Raw genomic sequence first — 16,772 nt, forward strand, 5'->3', positions numbered from 1 at the left:
TATTATTATTATTATTATTATTATTATTATTATTATTATTATTATATGCTAGGTCAAGAACCTCATGCACAATGGTCATTACAATTGTCTCATATATTATTTTTGCAACTAACTGGCTTTACATCGCACCGACAAAAGCGACAATGGGACAGGAAAGGGCTAGGAGTGGGAAGGAAGCGGCCGTGGTCTTAATTAAGGTACAGCACCAGCATTTGCCTGTTTTGATGTAAAATATTAACAAAACCAATCTTTAAATTCATTTTCAGTGACAAACAATATTAAAAACATGAAAAATAATTAAATATCACAGTACAATACTACCACAGTGCAATAGTACGTTATCATATCACAGTGATGTTGTTAGCTAATAAAAACTAAGATAACATGTAATACTCAAAATTGTATTTCACTTACAATATAATTTACAAGTAGTGTAGTGGTTAGTGTTATTAGCTGCCACGCCCAGAGACCCACATTCGATTCCCAGCTCTACACAAAATTTGAAAGTGGTATGAGGGCTGGAACGGGATCCGCTTCAGCGCGAGGAGGTCAACTGAGTAGAGCGGGGTTCGATTCCCACCTCAGCAATCCTCAAAGTAGTTTTTCGTTTGTTTTTTTTTTTTTTTTTTTTTTTTTTTTTTTTTTGCAAGTTGCTTTACGTCGCACCGACACAGATAAGTCTTACGGCGACGATGGACAGGAAAGGGCTAGGAGTTGGAAGGAAGCGGCCGTGGCCTTAATTAAGGTACAGCCCCAGCATTTGCCTGGTGTGAAAATGGGAAACCACGGAAAATCATCTTCAGGGCTGCCGACAGTGGGGTTCGAACCAACTATCTCCCGAATACTGGATACTGGCCGCACTTAAGCGACTGCAGCTATCGAGCTCGGTGTAGTTTTTCGTGGTTTCGCACTTCTCCTCCAAGCACATGCCGGAATGATATCTAACTTAAGGCCATGGCCGCTTTCTTCCGCGTTCCTTGGCTATCCCTTCCGATCTTCCCTTCCCCGCACTAGGCCCCAGTTCGGCATAGCAAGTGAGGACGCCTGGCTGAGATACTGGTCCTCCTTCCAGTTGTATCCCTCGCCCCAAGTCTCACGCTACAGGACACTGCCTTTGAGACGGTAGAGGCGAGATCCCTCGCTGAGGGTAAACGGATTAGGAAAGATATAATTCACAAGGTTTACAGTGATTATTTTTAAAATTTTGTTATATCTATTTCAATTATATTAAGAATCACTTATAACATGAAGTAAATGCAGCTTGTGTTGTACTAAATATACAGTATGAAGGATACTATTCCATAGTCTCATTGCTCTATTAATTTTGGGTGTTCCTACGAATTTCAGACTTAGTCTTTAAAAGAAAGAAATAATTTATAGATGACTTATCGTTCGTAGTATATAGGAAGAGACTTACTGCAACATACCACCGTTGTGCCTAGAAAAACCGCTATATGATAATATTTCAGTGTAGAACTTCGACCAGAAAGATTCTGTCATCTAAGGTTCAGTATTGCATAAACTATATCAACGAATTGTCGTTGTAAGTGATCCTCTCAACATTGTCACATAACGGAATTTCGAGGCGCAACGACAATATTTTAATCATCAATTTTAAAATTACTCTAATTATTTTATACAATAAATTCAAATCTTTGCAGTTTCGTCTCTGGCGCAATCTATAAACACAATGTTGCTGTTACTATTATTATGTGGTTTTAACGTTAAGTAATTCACCTCCGTTTGATCCAAACCAACAACGTAAGCGAGAATCCAATCTGAGAAACGTGTTATAACTATCAAAAAATGAATTTTTCTTTTCTTCCCGCTGTCTTGGTCCTTAGTACCTTTTCAATAGACAAGGTTGAAAATGTGATTGCAGAACGTGTTCTACGCGTGGGAGTGGTAGAAATGATTGCAAACGTCACGTACAGATGCAAAGAGAGCTCCCAGTATGTCAATCAGTGTCTTTATGATAGCCTACTTGATGCTGTGTTTCAAGGTGAAGTTATTTCCAAGTCTATTGTCTTATTTTCAATGGGCACCATATACTATGTAGAGCATTCTTTTTTTACTTTCATTGATCTGTCTCAGTCTTATCTTTGACTTTGACAATATGAAAATGACTGAGGTATGACATGCTAATAATGCCATTCATAATGCAGCCAGTCCCTGTACCGAGCTCGATAGCTGCAGTCGCTTAATTGCGGCCAGTATCCAGTAATCGGGAGATAGTGGTTTCGAGCCCCACTGTCGGCAGCCCTGAAGATGGTTTTCAGTGGTTTACCATTTTCACACCAGGCAAATGCCGGGGCTGTACCTTAATTAAGGCCACTGCCGCTTACTTCCAATTCCCAGGCATTTCCCATCCCATCGTCGCCATAAGACCTAACTGTGTCAGTGCGACGTAAAGCAAATTGTAAATAAAAAATAATAATAATAATAATAGCCAGTCCCTGCTATGAATGCTGTGAAAATGTTTACTTATAAGGTCGGTTGGTGCATGCATTTCAAAGGACTTGGCAGAGTGATATGTAATAGCAACTTCTAGTTCAGTGAGGAAAGCAACGGCAATCTATGTCACTCCTCATTTCCCAAGTACGCCTCTTCAGTAATGCCTAGGCCATCTATGACAGCTAATGGTAGAGCTATTGAGGATCCAACCAGCCTTCAGGCTGAGGACTGCAGATACATACATACATACATACGAAAATAGATGCAAACTGTGTTGTCTCCGTCGAACATTTGCAAATGATGTTGTGTATATTTCCCGTATTTTTCTCATTTTTGGTGTCGTAAGTTGCCAATCCGTATCTCGGAGATAACCGAGGTCTACCGATTCAGCACTAAAGTGTCACTACAAGTTTCACGGCTAGTACACAATCCACTTTATTTTTAAAAGAGCTTACGAAACTTGGAACAACAGGAACCACATGTCTATCGTCAGTTTAAGACTTTTGACTATGTTTCTCTGCTTTTCCCAACAACCTGTTTACATAAACATAACAAACAATCAATTTGTTTACTAGTTTCCAGTCCAGTTCGTCTTTATAAAGGGACTATTCGCACAAAGTAATATTTTAGAACTTCATTTTTGAACTTATCCATGATTACACAGCACTGAACATATTTGCCTGAGTCAGGTCCGCTCGACTGCCCGGCTTGTTTATCTTTTCCCTGCACTAGTATGAGACAACACCAGTAGCAAACGTCAGAGGCGATTCTAAGGTGCAGAGAACTTAAGTGGTGTGTAAAAGGAAAATGTGTGTCTACTTACGAGAATTTGATGGTTTCTGCCGTGTAGTCTACAACAGCCATGCGGTACCGCTTCATCACCAGTCCAAGACCTATATCCACTTCTCCACGTTGCAATAGTCCGAGAAGTCCACCGAATGAACCATTTTTAGCATCCTTCGAATACCCATAGTTGTCCGCTGTAATCTCCTTAATACTGTGGGAATAAGTTAAAAAGTAACATTTTCTATATAAACATGTTACCGACAACGAAATTCAAGAGAAAAGATAACAATTTTACAGCTAACAATATTAATTATCGATGATGATGATGATGATGATGATGATGGTGATTGTTGTTTAAAGGTTCCTATCCTATCGTCGCCACAAGACCTATCTGTGTCGGTCATCAACTCAATAATAACTATCAAAATTTGTTATTAATTGCCTCAGTTACCCTACGGAGATATTTTAAAAAATAACACCAATAGAATGAATTGTTAGGCCGTGTGTGTGCAGCATTTAGCCCCGGTCGTGCCATTTGGGCTCGTCAGTTAGACCGGCAGGTTTTTCCAACACGCAGTGGCAGATCGACTTAGGCCTATGTAACAGCAAATACGGATTACTAACTTACTGAAGGATAAATGATTCTCGACCATCAAAAACTTACCCTCCCCGTCGAGGTACTCTGCTGCAATATTCTCGCCGATATGATTGCCATATTTTCTAGCACGACGAGATTGTTACACGATCTACCACTGCTATTTAGCGTCTTGGAAAGGCATCCCAGTCCAACCGACGAGCCCAAATGTTACGACCGGAGGGAAACGCTACACGAACACACCTAATAAACCATTGTATTGCGGTTACCTTTTTTTTTTCTGTGCCCGTTAAAGCCTTAATTGGCGGATACATTTTATACCGAGCTCGATAGCTGCAGTCGCTTAAGTGCGGTCAGTATCCAGTACTCGGGAGATAGTAGGTTCGAACCCCACTGTCGGCAGCCCTGAAAATGGTTTTCCGTGGTTTCCCATTTTCACACCAGGCAAATGCTGGGGCTGTACCTTAATTAAGGCCACGGCCGCTTCCTTCCCACTCCTAGCCCTTCCCTGTCCCATCGTCGCCATAAGACCTATCTGTGTCGGTGCGACGTAAAGCAACTAGCTTATTTCGATACATTTTATCTAGATCCCAGCGTTTGCTGGTGTGAAAATGCGAAACCAAGGAAAACCATGTTTAAGGCTGTCGGCAGTCGAGATTAAACCCATTATCTCCCGGATGCAAGTTCATAGCTGGACGTCTCTAACCGCAAAGTTAACTCGGCCGGTAGACACTAATTAGGCTACCTGTTTAACTCTTTTCAGATGCCTGGGCCCTTCCTATCCCATCGTCGCCATAAGACCTATTTGCGTCGGTGCGACGTGAAGGATATTGAAAAAAGAAACTTAAAAATTAGCGTCTAGATAAAATGTATCCGCCACTGCTAGGCCATTTGCTGCTGAGTCTGATTCAATTGTGTAGGACAAATGCTGAATGTGCCACCAAAGATCTTTTACATTCTGACATTGTAAGGCACGTAATGATGAATGGATACTTCACCCTCTTAAAAATCGAACAAATTCTGCCAAGGTTTGTATTTGGGTAGAGCGACAGTGCTAGAGTCCCACATTACTTCTGGTCCACATTTCATTGCAACATACAGAAAAGTGTCCATTGAAGTGGCTCTTACCCGATGAAAAGAATATATATACTGTATATATTGAACTGTGTACATGATATACTGCAACAAAATACAGTTTCCTAGACAGGCCAATTGTTATATTATCCTCTCCTTATCTGTTCATAATATTTGTGGATATGATAGCCTAATAGTAAATATATTTTGGAAGAATTAATGTAACAAGTTCTATTTCTAATAATAATAATAATAATAATAATAATAATAATAATAATAATAATAATAATAATAATGTTATTTGTTTTACGTCCCACTAACTACTCTTTTACGGTTTTCGGAGACGCCGAGGTGCCGGAATTTAGTCCCGCAGGAGTTCTTTTACGTGCCAGTAAATCTACCGACACGAGGCTGACGTATTTGAGCACCTTCAAATACCACCGGACTGCGCCAGGATCGAACCTGCCACGTTGGGGTCAGAAGGCCAGCGCCTCAACCGTCTGAGCCACTCAGCCCGGCGTTCTATTTCTAAATAGCTGCCTTAAGTAAATGAGAATACTAAGAGTATAAATATAAACAAGAGAATAAGAGAAAAAAGCGCCGGGCTGAGTAGCTCGGACGGTAAAGCGCTGGCCTTCTGAGCCCAATTTGGTGGGTTCGATCCTGGCTCAGTCCGCTGGTATTTGAAGGTGCTATAATACGTCAGCCTCGTGTCAGTAGATTTACTGGCACGTAAAAGAACTCCTATGGGACAAAATTCCGCGGCCTCACCTGCTATGCTGAACAGGGGTCTTGCGGGGGAATGGGAAGATTGGGAGGGATAGACAAGGAAGAGGGAACGAAGCGGCGTGGCCTTAAATTAGGTACCATCCCGGCATTTGCCTGGAGGAGAAGTGTGAAACCACGGAAAACCACTTCCAGGATGGCTGAGGTGGGAATCGAACCCACCTCTACTCAGTTGACCTCCCGAGGCTGAGTGGATCCCGTTCCAGCCCTCGTACCACTTTTCAAATTTCGTGGCAGAGCCGGAAATCGAACCCGGGACTCCGGGGGTGGCAGCTAATCACACTAACCACTGCACCACAGAGGCGGTCGTATATGATATCTACTGCTACAATATATATTACTAATTGTGAACTGACATGATGAATTGAACTCACACATTTGAGACAAACACAACCAACCCTCAGCCCCCCCCCCCCCCCGCCTTCCGAGCCAGAGAAAACCAAACGAAGTTAAAGTCCCCGACCCTGCTAGGAATCGAACCCCGGGCCCTCGAACGAAAGGTCACTACGATGACATTCTGCCAAGAAGCCGGACAAATCGGCAAGTTCGATCCTGGCTCATTGTGATGCTGTCTCTAACAAGTAAGTGCTGGAGTACGCCAGCCTCGTGTCGATAGATGTTCTGGCGTGTGAAAGAGCTCCTACGGGACAAAATTTCTGTACCTCAGCACAAGAATTCTTTTACGTGATGCTAACGACCTGTCTTAGAAACTATATGCCTATTACCGAGTGAGTTGGCCGTGTGGTTAGCAAAACGTAGCTGTGAGCTTGCATTCGGGAGATAGTGGGTTCGATCCCCACTGTCGGCAGCCCTGAAGATGATTTTCCGTGGTTTCCCATTTTCACACCAGCCAAAATCTGGCGCTGTAACTTAATTAGGGCCACGGCCGCTTCCTTCCCACTCCTATCCCATCGTCGCCATGAGACCTATCTGTGTCGGTGCGACGTAAAGCGACTTGCAAAAAAAAAAAAAAATCATTTCCTGAAACATCTAAAATATAACCTTCCGTCAAACTTTTTGTACTGAGGGATGCAGCCATCTTGCGCGACTAAAGACAGCTGTCAAAGAATAAGGCAAGGACGAGATAACTGGACGATACGACTAAACACGGGACTGGGAGAGAGCGCGAAATTTGAAATATGAGTTAACTCATGGTTGGGACAGCGGAAGATACACAGATTTCCGAAATAACTCGCGAGTGGGAAAGGAAAGGTTAAGAGGTACAGCCCCTGCATTTGCATGGTGTTAAAATGGGAAACCACGGCAAACTATTTTCAGGGCTGCCAATAGTGGGATTCGAACCCACTATCTCCCGAATGCAAGCTGATAGTTTTTATTCACTTTCTAACGCCCCTCTCAAATTTCACATAGTTAAAACACTATCACGCATGACTTCCAGTTAGACAGAATTGTCACGAGTTCGCAATCTATTCTTGAAACAACCTGCATCTTTTTTTTGGGGGGGGGGTAATTTACCGCATAGAAGATAATACAGTAAGTTAATTCTTCTTCTTCTTTTCCTACCGCTTTTCCCACATCTGTGGGGTCGCGGATGCAAACTGTTTTACGGTTGAATACCCTTCCTGACGCAACCCTATATGAAGGTATCTAAATCACTAATGCGTGTTTATGTGGTGGTTGGTAGTATATTGCGTTGTCTGAATATGAAGAGAAAAGTGTTGGGACAAACAAAAACACCCAGTCCCCGAGCCAGAAGAATTAATTAGGGGCGATTAAAATCCCCGACCTGGCCGGGAATCGAACCCGGAATCCTCTCAACCGAAGGTCTCAACGCTGACCATTCAGCCAAGTAGTCGCACAATACAGTAAGTTATTTGAAAGAAGTAACAATATATTAATTACCTGAAGTTTAGCTTCTGGCCAAGGAGACGAATAATTCTGTAGTGGATCTTCCCCCAGGTATTAAGATGCCTGTAGCGAAGATCGTCGTTCTGAACCGATTCATCTTCCGTTACCTGTAGAAATTCGGAGTTATATGTATGGAAACTGCAAAATACCGTACTACGCTATATAAATTCATCTTTATAGCTTTATTAGATTCAAGTGTGTCTATCCTTTAGACCTGTTTCCTGGCACGAGGTCTGGGCTGAAGGTGAGCTGATATTTGATGACATATTTTTACGGCTGGATGCCCTTCTTGATGCCAACCTCAGTTGAGGAATAAATGAAGATGAAATGTGTGATAGTGAATGAAATTGGATAAGAAGATGGAAGAGATCGGCTGTGGTCTATGGATAGGAACTCTTCCGGCATTTGCCTGAAAGTGAAACTGAGAAATCACAGGAAACCATTTTCATCCACGGTGGGCTTCGAATCTACTCGCCTCCCGAATGCGGAGCTTGGCGCGTTAATACACTCCGCTCGGTATTTATTATTTTCAATTGACCAGAAATATGTATCCTATATTTCAATAATGGGAACTTAGACTTAATAAATGAAAGCCGATTATCAAGTATTTTAGTCTAAAGTGGTACCAGTTTTCGAATGTGATTTGTTCAGTGTGGTCAGTGTTTTATTGGGTAGGATATTTGCAGTTTATCACATGCGTCATCCTAATTTGTGAAAAGTCACGGGGTTCTGCACCTATAATAAAATATGATAATGCATACTGTAAGGCTTCGCTATTATTCTGAAATATTGTGTATCTCTTGTGACCGTGCAAAACTGAAAAATAAAGTTGAACACCAGGAAGACAAACTTCTGATTAAACAGAAATGTAAAAAGTGAATGTTGAAATTAATAATCTCAGGTCGTATCCGATAATTCGGAAAATCTGCACAATTTCACCAAATAGCAGCCGTATAGCTATCTCTGGCAGTTTTGGGGATTGATTAAGATGGTAAGCATTTCCCCACCTACGCCTGTTAACGTACTCCTAAGGATAGGATAAATTCATTACTTACGAATTTAAAAAAAATTAAGAATATAACCTATATACAAAAAAATAGATGTTAGGAAAGAAATAAAATATTCACCCTTCTACTTGCTAAAGTAAGTTAACTCGTGTCCTCGCCCCGATGTTTTACAGCTCTTTCCACGCACATTCTCAGTGAATGTAAACATGTATCATTCTGACCACATACCAGCCCTCCAGCCTTTCTTACATCTCTGAAGAACTGGGAATCGTACCCGGCTCACCGAGGACGGGAGATAAGTGTTAACCGTTACAATACAGTGGCAGGAACGGTAGAACGGTTACAAACACAGCTGAAGGGGCATAACATCGCCTGCAACAATGGTGTCTTGAAAATTAATGTCACTGAGAACAAGTTTGTGATTATAAGTAGGAATAGGAACAACAGCATGCAATTAGTGCTTGGTAAAAAAAGGATATGAATAACGTGAAAGCAGACAAGAAATCAGAGTTTAATAATCTCTTTCTCTCTTCCTCCTGATAAATGTTGGCAACTTAATCGAACTCTTCGAGGACTGAGAATTAATAGATGAAGAAGAATTGAAATGTCAAGGTTGTTCTCGTCGTTAATGTTTTCATGTTTGTCCTCGTCAACGCTTTCTACTGCTCCCTCTTCCCATACTAACCTATCATTTGTTTACCCTCTTAAGTACTCCTCTTCAATAATAATAATAATAATAATAATAATATTGATTTTTTTACTTACTTACATACTTATTTGTTCACCTTCCAGGGTTGGCTTTTCCCTCGGACTCAGCGAGGGATCCCATCTCTACCGCCTCAAGGGCAGTGTCCTGCAGCGTCAGACATTGGTTCGGGGGATACAACTGGGGAGGATGACCAGTACCTCGCCCAGGCGGCCTCACCTGCTATGCAGAACAGGGGCCTAGGTGGGGGATGTGTAGATTAGAAGGGACAGACAAGGAAGAGGGAAAGAAGCGGCCGTGGCCTTAGGCACCATTTCGGCATTTGCCTGGAGGAGAAGTGGGAAACCACGGAAAACCACTTCCAGGATGGCTGAGTGGACCACGTTCCAGCCCTCGTGCCACTTCTCAAATTTCGTGGCAGAGCCGGGAACCGAACCCAGGCCTCCGGAGGTGGCAGATTATCACACTAACCACTACACCGCAGAGACGAACTTACGTCCTTGTAACTAGTTTTATGGTTTGGTTTTTTTTTTTTTTTTTTTGATATTTGGAGACTTATTCCTGTAGGAATTCTTTCACGGACCACTAAATCTACTGATACGAAGCTGACGTATACATTATAAGTACCGAGCTCGATAGCTGCAGTCGCTTAATTGCGGCCAGTGTCCAGTATTCGGGAGATAGTAGGTTCAAACCCTACTGCCGGCAGCCCTGAATACGGTTTTCCGTAGTTTCCCATTTTCACACCAGGCAAATGCTGGGGTCACGATCACTTCCTTCCTACTCCTAGTCCTTTCTTATTCCATTGTCTCCAAAAGACCTATCTGTGTCGATGGGACGTAAATAAAAATCCACAGCCTGTTTCCAATCATTCGACCGGGTCAGGAATGGAATGAATGAAGCCCCATCTAGCGGCGGGGATAGCAATTGTGCCGACTGCCAGAGACTGTCGCACTCATCTGGGGGCAATGATTAATGAATGACAGATGAAATTATATTGGACAGTGTTGCTGGAATGGAAGATGACAGGGAAAACAAGAAGACACGGAGAAAAACCTGTCCCGCCTGCGCTTTCTCCAGCACAAATCTCAGATGGAGTGACCGGGATTTGAACCACGGAACCCAGCGATGAGAAGCTGGCACGCTGCGTGATGTAAAGCAAATTATTATTATTATTATTATTATTATTATTATTATTATTATTATTATTATTATTATTATTATTATTATTATTATTATTATTATTATTATTATTATGCCACTTTTAGCAGGGTCATGGGAATGGTTTTACCGCGTTCCTCAACGTGCATCAGATTTACTCCTGATGTCAACGCTACATTGAAAGGTGTATTCACAATTCCATTAATCTGTACTGGTTGTTAGTGTGGTGTTACGTGTGAATGAACTTGGCTGTGTTAAGATGAACACACAGTATCCGAGCTAGGGAAGTTAGCCGGAAGAGGCTAAAATCCCCAACCCCAGCCAGGAATCGAACCCAAGAATCCCTGAATTGAAGACATCAATGCTGACCATTCAACCAAGTTCATACTTCACAAAAGCAATTACTATGAAGGGAATTGAGTTAAATGATGCTGCGATACCACGAGTCCAGCTTTCAGTGTAATCCCCTTGAGATCACTGTGACTAGTAGATATTCCTCTCAGTGACCACGATCGAGGTGTCATCACCAGTGGTTGATCAGTTCCAGTCTGGTAAATATCTGGTAACTCTGGGAGCACTTCTCCTTCCTGGACTATGACCACATCACTGTATACTGGTAGCTGCCCGGTGAAGAAGTCTTGTAAAATGGTGACGTCCGAGACGAGCAACAGCCAATGGAGACAGCTACTTAACAGACCAGATTCCATAGCCTGCAAGAGAGATCACAATGTTATTCCTTCTAAAACGAAGGTTTTACACACGATTTGTACTAGAAACAAAGGCTGTCTCAACAACTGCGTGTCGGCAATATATACGAGGGCGAATCAAAAAGTACGTTACACTTCCAAGTTATGGCCATTTATGCAACCAGCTACACATAGGCAACACGGCTATGACAACATACAATGTAAGTCCACTTTTCCATATAGTCCCCAAGAGACTGTAAACATTTCTCGGAACGGTCAAACAACTTTTCAATTCCGGATGCGTATAAATCACGTCCAGCGCCATGTAACCACCTGGAGACAGATGCTTTCACCTCCTCATCGTTTCGGAATCGTCGTCCACCGAGATACTTTTCATCTTACCGAACACATGATAATCGCATGGCACTGTCTGGAATGTATGGAGGATGTTGCCATACCTCCAATTTGAATCGCTGCAGCAGTTCGGACGTTTGGCGGGCCGTGTAAGGTGTTGCGTTATCGTGCAACAAAATCACACCGGCGCCCTCCATGTCAAAGAGCACTGTCGCCATTACGTTTCCTGCTGAATGTTGGACCATGGCCTTCTTTCCTGGTGGTGATGTGGTGTGCAACTATTCCGTCGATTTTCTCGTTGTTTCGGGGGTGAAGTGGTGGACTCACGTTTCATCTCGCCACAGAAACTCGTTGCACTCCACATAATACCGTTGCAAAAATGCCAGTGAAGATTGGAAACGTTGCCCCTTGTGAACATCGGTGAGCAGACGTGGGCCCACCTCAGACACAGTTTACGAAATCTGAGGTGCTGGTGAACAATGGAGAACACTTTACTGTACTAAGTGTTCAGCATGCTGGCAATTTCCTGCAGTATTATGCGCCGATTCTCTCTAAGGATCCCATCTTCACGATCAACGTTTGCAACGTTGCGGACCTGCCTTCGCGATATTTGTCCATGAGATCCGTGCGTCCGACGTCAAATTGCTTACACCACTTTACAACACCTGGGTGAGAAATTGCACGCTCACCATATACAGTAATGATTTCACGATGAATGTCCGTGCAATTGAGCAGTCTAGGCCATTGAAATTTGATCGTTGCACGCACCTCCAATTTGGAGTGAACATCCAGTTGACGCGCCATTGAGCTTAGCCCGCTCTGAACACACAACTCGACGGGATACCACACTAACCTTACTACGGACGAGTCAGCAGTTACTGTAGCTTGCTCCGCATTAGCGACTCACGACCCAGCGTGCTCTCGCGGTGAGCTACTGAAACTTACTTTTTGATTCACCCTCGTACGTTAACGCTTATTTCTAGAGTACTTTCGCTGTGTAATGGAATAGTTCAAAGTCCAAGGCCTATTCTTCTTTTCATTTTCTGTTCATACCCACAACTATCACTGAAAACTGACCCTCAGAACTGTACTCATGTAAAACCTCAAGATTCATCGAGGTTCTGACTAGATAGATAGATAGATAATAGAAATATTACCAACAGCATAAATCTCTATTACAGAAGATATAATAAGGTAAGAAATGTAATCAGATGACAGGTAGAAAGAACGTAATCCAACCTAACTGTTAAACACAGGCTGTACATAAAATAACTGAAATCAACATACTTCTAACCTAATAACTAAAGAGAGAAAGACTATATGATAAAGCCATACCAAAATGTATTTAACTTAATTGCTGAACAAAGGCAGAACATATAATAATACAAAACAACAATACGTATTTGGCATCCACGCAGTCCTAAAATTAAGTGCAATGTTTTTCTAAGCATACAGTCCTATTTACATGCAATATTTAAATCGGTGAGCAGCATTAGCCTTATTCGAGGAGATTAGCCAAACTCGAGGAGATTCCTCCGTACAGCATTAGGACAGGCGTGGAATAAATCCGTGCTCTCACGAACTGGTTCAGTGTGCGCAGAGCCTAAGAACCAAAAACTGCGACATGCATCAGTCCTAAACTTCGGAAAATGGAACGTGTACCTCTTTCTCGTGATACGGTCAGAAACATGAAATGGTATCAGTCCCAGCACGTATGGGATGTCCATTTCACCACTTACGCATCTGAGTAGCAGCATGGCATTTACATATCTGTGGCTTGTTCGCAGTGTGTTCATGCCCATGTCTCCATAGAACGCCTTATAATGTTCAGCTGAAAGCAATGTGCCCCATGTCTGTAGCTCATTCACCTCATGAATCGTATCTGAACACGAAGTTTTTTAAGTACTGGTGTGATGGTAAGCGTATCTTAGAGCAGTATTCGTGGTTTGGCCATGCCATCGGACAGAAAAGTAGAGTAATGGCATAAATCTAATTGATTGAAAATTCCTACAGCTCTTTTTAATAAATCCGAGTGAGTTTAAAGCTTTCGTTACTACTATGCCTACAGGGCGAGTTGGCCGTACGGTTAGGGGCGCGCAGCTGTGACCTTGCATCCGGGAGATACTGGGTTCGAGCCCCATTGTCAGAAGCCCTGAAGGTGGTTTCCCGTGGTTTCCCGTGGTTTCCCGTGGTTTCCCATTTTCACATCAGGCATATGCTGGGGCTGTACATCAGTTAAGGCCACGACCGCTTGCTTCCCATTCCTAGGCCTTTCCTATCCCATCGTCGCCGTAAGACCTATCTGTGTCGGTGTGACGTAAAGCCAATTCTTACAAAAATATACTTTTCCCACATGACTTTCAAATGATAAAACGTTATTTAGATCCTCTGCAGTCACTGAAGCAGTTAGTGCATTTCATGTTTTGATAGTCTATACATTAATCGGCTATTCCGTCATTGTGGACAGTGTACCTTTGAGGGCAGTAAAGAAAAGGCAGTTCCCAGCATGATATTGTAAAATAATGAACAAGCTACAGGATAAGGAGGAAGTTTAGAAGAACCAGCTTACCCAATGACTACCTAGAATACACTGACTGACAGAGCAAATGCAACACCAAGAAGGAGTGGTCAGAACTTCGTGCCAATTGCAGGGTAGACTGACGTCACTGAGGTATGCTCATGATGTGAAATGCGCCGCTGTGCTGCGCACGTAGCGAACGATAAATGGGACACGGCGTTGGCGAATGGCCCACTTCGTACCGTGATTTCTCAGCCGACAGTCATTGTAGAACGTGTTGTCGTGTGCCACAGGACACGTGTATAGCTAAGAATGCCAGGCCGCCGTCAACGGAGGCATTTCCAGCAGACAGACGACTTTACGAGGGGTATGGTGATCGGGCTGAGAAGGGCAGGTTGGTCGCTTCGTCAAATCGCAGCCGATACCCATAGGGATGTGTCCACGGTGCAGCGCTTGTGGCGAAGATGGTTGGCGCAGGGACATGTGGCACGTGCGAGTGGTCCAGGCGCAGCCCGAGTGACGTCAGCACGCGAGGATCGGCGCATCCGCCGCCAAGCGGTGGCAGCCCCGCACGCCACGTCAACCGCCATTCTTCAGCATGTGCAAGACACCCTGGCTGTTCCAATATCGACCAGAACAATTTCCCGTCGATTGGTTGAAGGAGGCCTGCACTCCCGGCGGCCGCTCAGAAGACTACCATTGACTCCACAGCATAGACGTGCACGCCTGGCATGGTGCCGGGCTAGAGCGACTTGGATGAGGGAATGGCGGAACGTCGTGTTCTCCGATGAGTCACGCTTCTGTTCTGTCAGTGATAGTCACCGCAGACGAGTGTGGCGTCGGCGTGGAGAAAGGTCAAATCCGGCAGTAACTGTGGAGCGCCCTACCGCTAGACAACGCGGCATCATGGTTTGGGGCGCTATTGCGTATGATTCCACGTCACTTCTAGTGCGTATTCAAGGCACGTTAAATGCCCACCGCTACGTGCAGCATGTGCTGCGGCCGGTGGCACTCCCGTACCTTCAGGGGCTGCCCAATGCTCTGTTTCAGCAGGATAATGCCCGCCCACACACTGCTCGCATCTCCCAACAGGCTCTACGAGGTGTACAGATGCTTCCGTGACCAGCGTACTCTCCGGATCTCTCACCAATCGAACACGTGTGGGATCTCATTGGACGCCGTTTGCAAACTCTGCCCCAGCCTCGTACGGACGACCAACTGTGGCAAATGGTTGACAGAGAATGGAGAAACATCCCTCAGGACACCATCCGCACTCTTATTGACTCTGTACCTCTACGTGTTTCTGCGTGCATCGCCGCTCGCGGTGGTCCTACATCCTACTGAGTCGATGCCGTGCGCATTGTGTAACCTGCATATCGGTTTGAAATAAACATCAATTATTCGTCCGTGCCGTCTCTGTTTTTCCCCAACTTTCATCCCTTTCGAACCACTCCTTCTTGTTGTTGCATTTGCTCTGTCAGTCAGTGTATATACTGTATACATATTACAATTTGCTTTCCCACACAGATAGGTCTTACGGCGACGATGGGATAGGAAGGGACTAGGAGTGGGACGGAAGCGGCCGTGGCCTTAATTAAGGTACAGCCCCAACATTTGCCTGGTGTGAAAATCTTCAGGGCTGCCGACAGTGGGGTTCGAACCCACTATCGCCCGAATACTGGATACTGGCCGCACTTAAGAGACTGCAGCTGTTGAACTGGGTACCTAGAATACTCAGAGTTACTTATTGAGTACAAAAGACTACAATCCTACAAGTATAAATAATACCTTAAATAAACCGAAGAAGTTTTAGAATTTTGCTAACAATAAAAGAATCATCACAGCAATGAACTTCACGTTTACCTCCTGTAATGCTGTACAACGAAACTGAAATCCCAGAAAAACAACATATATTCGCCGGTACATTTCGAAACTCTCATTCTACTCTTACACCTTGTACATCAGACTTTTCTGCTGACACAGCAATCGAACTTTGACGTGTTGAAACTTCCGTATCTGCAGTATTTGCTATGTTACTAGTAGTAGATATCAGTAATTCCTGTGCTCCGGAAGAAATACCAGGCATCTTCCTGAAAATGTGCTTCAGAATAAGCAGTGTCACTGTGTGCCATAATAAACAAATCGTTCGAAAGTGGGTGCTTTTCTACCCAATGGAAAAGTATTTATTACCTGCATTCAAGAAAGGTAACAAAAAATGCTATTTGAGAATTACGGACACAAAGATCTGCTGTCTCTCCTATCGAGGGTGGTGGAGAAAATCGTGTAGGTCTACAGTAGATTATCCATTGTATTCCATCTCCTCCTCAGCCCGTTACTGCATGGTTCCACATATAAATGTTCAACAGCTAACAATCTCGGTACATTTACCCATCGGACGTAATTTATGTTTCTAAATATGAAAGTCAAACATCGAACTCATACTCTCCGGCTTCAGGTGTTCCTCAGGGGCCAGTACTGCGGTCCCTGCTGTTCATTTTACTTTTACGTGAATGATATCACTATTGCCATCCATGACAGCGAATCACTCCTATATTTTGATTAATTAAAATATACAAGGTCGTAAAAGAAATAAACGATGCTGTTATTCTCCAGCAGAACCTATACAGTCTTAATACATGCTGTAGAACAAGGGCGCTGAACTTGAATTCGTCCAAATATTCTCACGTGGAATATTTCTACAAATTACAGTTATAAATTACAGGGTACACCCCTGAACGAAGCATACACATATTTTTATATTATTATTATTATTATT

Source organism: Anabrus simplex, chromosome 7 (genome assembly GCF_040414725.1).
Source record: "Anabrus simplex isolate iqAnaSimp1 chromosome 7, ASM4041472v1, whole genome shotgun sequence".
Classification (NCBI taxonomy): Eukaryota; Metazoa; Arthropoda; class Insecta; order Orthoptera; family Tettigoniidae; genus Anabrus; species Anabrus simplex.